This window comes from Anneissia japonica, unplaced genomic scaffold (genome assembly GCF_011630105.1).
Source record: "Anneissia japonica isolate Jap-2015-1 unplaced genomic scaffold, ASM1163010v1 scaffold288048_len465947_cov159, whole genome shotgun sequence".
Lineage (NCBI taxonomy): Eukaryota > Metazoa > Echinodermata > Crinoidea > Comatulida > Comatulidae > Anneissia > Anneissia japonica.
The window spans coordinates 302,873-307,349 of NW_022710625.1; positions in this window are offsets into that span (position 1 = coordinate 302,873).

Genomic DNA, 4,477 nt, shown 5'->3' on the forward strand with positions numbered 1-4,477 from the left:
TTTATATTGTTCTGAAGCCTAGGAATACAATTACGCCAAATATGTATTACATACCAATTTGGTAGGTCTTGCTTTAATTAAATAAGAAATGTACAGCACATAAATCATCCATGTAAAATCAGTCGATTATTATTATTATTATTATTATTATTATTATTATTATTATTATCATCATTATTATTATTATTATTATTATTAAACTAGTATACTGTCATGACACTTTGAAAATAGGGCTGAATTGTTCCACTTTGTTACATTTTCTGACCACAATGATAATGTATGGCTTACAGAACCACCAAAACTCCTAGCTTCGCTTACTGTATACAGTAGGTTTCGATATAAAAAGTCGATGTTTCATTCCTTAGTCAATATTACTTTAGAAACACCACCAGATACTGGTTTGTTATATTTTCATGTGTTATGCTTAGTCTGAGTTGTATTTTGAGTATTGAAGCAATGAAGCACTATCTAAACAAGAGATACTTACATTAGACTATTCGAATTCAATTGTTCAAATTGAGACGAACCATTGTTTTTACAATGAGCTAATCTATGCTACACCAGATAATACTCACGAAAGCCTCTCTCAACTCTAAGGCAAATAAAGTAAGAATTCAATTTTTTTTGTTTTGTTTAACATGACTCTCATCAGCTGTTGAATCAGATAATTGGTTTAAGTTTTTATTTGATAGAGGTTGCGAATCGTGACTAAACATTGACGATGATGACGCCCTCTAACGTCATGCTACTGTCGCATGGGATTGTTCCATATTGTTGTTCGTCAAGAGAGTGCCGGCTTCAGGTATTTATTTAAAAAAAAATAATAATTATTTATTTGTGTTTAAGTAATATACATCGTTAAAAATGTTTTTTTTTTTTCTTAGCTGACGTTAATTCTTACCTACACTGATTGGAAATATTCCTATCCATTTTATACTATAATTAACCTTTTCTTTATTAAAAAAACACGCGGTAACGCATAGAACATAGGCTATACACACTCTGCTGTAATGTTATGATACCAATGCATTCCCATCAAGTTGGTTATAGGAACTGATAATTTTTCTCTCGGTTCATAACCTCTACAAAGTTAAGTGCATTCAGTTTATGTAATCAGCTATAAAAATGACAAGAGAATAAATTAAACTTCGTGAATGTCGATAAAAATGTTATAATAAGCACCAAAATAAAAAGCCATCTTTTTTTAAGTTCAGAAGTTCAATTCTCACTATGCGTTTGCTGTAGCTGATAAATTACAAAAACAAATTTACGCTTCTGCCTCTTGAAAATTATTTAAATCTTCGAATGAAAGCATAAAAATGAATTAAAACAAATATATTAGATCACATTCAACTGTAAACGTTTTGCAATACTTTGAATGCGTTGTTATTGCTAAATAGTTGTTTATGTTATTTAATCTAATTTTTAATTTAGTGACTCAGTTGGATAGCAGTACCTCCGATTGCCTTTTTTCTCTATCAGAATGTGGATAGAAATTTTTAAAAATTGTCTCTAATCAATAGCCTATCTAGGGGTCTTGAAATTGGGAGGGGGTGGTGGTGGGCCTGTAGGAGGCACGAAAGGGGTTCGATGATTAAATGAAGCTAGGTTGCAAAATATGATGATATGGGCTGATTTTAACTACTAGAACATTTTTGCTTCGGAAATTTCAATAAAGGGAGAATATAATTTTTTTTTTTGGGTAGGGGGTTGGAGTGCACAAAACAATGGAATAACCATAGCAACAGTATCGAAGGGGAATGGCATAGTGAAATAGCTATTTCAAATAACTGGAGTGGAGGTTAAATAGCTTGTTGGATTCAATGGACCATTTAAAAGTGTCTAAACAAATTACCAATCATAAAAAGGCCAGGAATACGTGCGTATCCTACAAACACATGCTATTTTTGTGGGAACTTAAAGGCCTGTTTATACTTGCAGCGATAACGATAACGATAAATTCTAAAAAGCAATTGTTCATACAGAAAATTAAAGAAATAAGAAGTTTTTACACTAGGACGGTCCTGTAACGATTTATCGTGTATACGATAATAAAATATTTTGACAAATCAATTCAAATGACGTCAAAATCATGAAAAATTGAAACGATAAAATCGTAGTAAGAACGATTTCATCGTTTTTCCATGGTTATTTCCTCTAACATAACAGGCCGGTTCCCACTGAACGCGATCAAGCAAATTTCGCGTCGAAATGTGGCGCGCGCGACTGAATCCGAGACGTGACTGACACTTTTAAGTGAACATGCAAACTACGGCTACGTTCAGACTTGGAGATAAGCCAGGCTTGAGCTAAGCCCGGCTCACAACGTTAAGCCCGGCTTAACTTTGACGGGCATTCAGACTAGCGGGATTAGCCAGGCGCGAAAATTTGCATAATAATGAACCGTAACCAGGAAACGTGTTTCAAAACATTGCTCGCGAAACGTACGCTCGCTCACAGCGTACGTAATTGAATGCTGATTGGTCATTTCGTCACCCCAAGTCAATGCAAGAACCCCCCCCCCACCCCCGCAACGATTGAATCCCAGCTTAGAAAAGTTAAACACGGTGGCGCGCCAGGCCTAGTTACTATAGGAACACAGCCCGGCTTGAGATCCACATAGTTCAGACTGGCAGGTGGATAAACCCGGTGTGTTGAACCAGGTTTATCTACCTAGTCTGAATTAAACTAGGCCTAAAGACGGAAACGCGACGAAGAACGCACGCGAAGACGAGGACCCAACGGATCGTCTTTTTAATGATGATCCGTTCAGATTGCCACTGACAATCAGCAGACGGCGTTGCGTCGTCTATCGCTCGCCAGAAGCAAATGTGGATTCGTAGTGCGACGGTCGTACGACCGTCGTACAACGCAGTGAGTGTCCGGCTTAATTTGCAGTCGAACAATATTCGAACTTCGGCGAGGTGCGCGCGGTGGTCGCGGAGGCTTTGCCTGTGAATTCACACAAGAGTTGATCCGATTGATCCAAGACCAACTTTTTTTTAAATTCGCGGCCGATGGACCAATCGCAAGACTTAGATTCAAACTATGTGAACGGTCAACAATAAAGTCGACCGGCCAAAACGATCAAAACAATGTACGGTTCTGCACACGATGACATTTGCCCACCCGTCGGACAGGCTTGGATCCCCCTGTCGTCCGACGAAGGACTAGGTCGTAGGTCCAAAAATTAAAAACATAATAATAATTTGCATATTATCTAAATAACGCAATTTTAATTGCCAATCCCTATTATTGTGTTCTAAAAGCACATTTAGGACCAAATTAAGCCATATAAAAATCTCCCCGTGAACCCTAACAGGGATTTTTTTTAATTCTGGGCCGTCGACCGAGGCTTCGTCGTTGCCTTGGTTCGGACCCTTCCGTCGGACACGTTGGACCTCTTGTCGGCAAATTTCTGGCGCCATTGCTGCTTGTTAAAGTGATTGTCATCTACAATAGACAGTGTTATATTCGCTATTGACAATCCTTGTAGCAAGACTGTGTCCAAAGAATTATAAAACTACGGTATGCACAAATAAAACTAATTTCTGAGAGAGGCTGACTGGCTTACAGACTAATTGATTGGTTAATTGATTGATATCTTCCGATGCAGAAAATAAGTACCGTAGCATTTTTCGGAGTTTGTTATAATATTGACACTTCACCCAAACATATAACATTATTCAATGATTTTTGTGTTTCATATTTATTTACTTTCAAACATGGTATTTCAATATTCATAATATAATAGTCTTCTTACAAAACAACGCAAACAGATCTGAATTTATTTAATTCAAGACCAGAAAGCACCAGATAAAAAATAAGCCTAGAACTATATCTAATTTTTACACACATAATTTATATAAGAAAAACACGTTTATTTCTGTAATATTGTGGTCAAAATTCATGATTTATTTTAACATAAATCAAATACCACCAACTTGTCTAAAGCAGTAATATACTTTAGTTAATCTACAGTATTTATATAAAAAAATATTTGCAAAATAGCGCTTATGAATACATAACAAATTGTATTTTGTACCGAACAGTGATTCTTATATTACGCCCTCTACGTTCGAAATAAGTGCAGACGGAAAAAGTTTTTTTGCCTTGAAACTCATTGTTTATAATGTAATGTGGAATTTTATTGATAGTTTTCACTTCCTGTTGAATTAAATAAGATATAACTTTAATTTATCTAACACAAAAAAAGAAACAGCTACAAAACATCTAGACTTATATATTATTTTATGATTAGTTTAGGTCAGGTATGTCTAATAAAAAAAAGTCTGAATAGAGATTGTTTGGCACAACAAAAGTAAGTTTGTAGAATTGTAGTTAAGCTTCCGGCGAATGCCAAAAGACTCTAAAGCGTAACAAAGGTAATGGTTTAAGCATGGATATTTTACTATGGTTTAGGTAGATCATGACCTATTAACAACGAAAATATATATATATATAGGCATATTACATA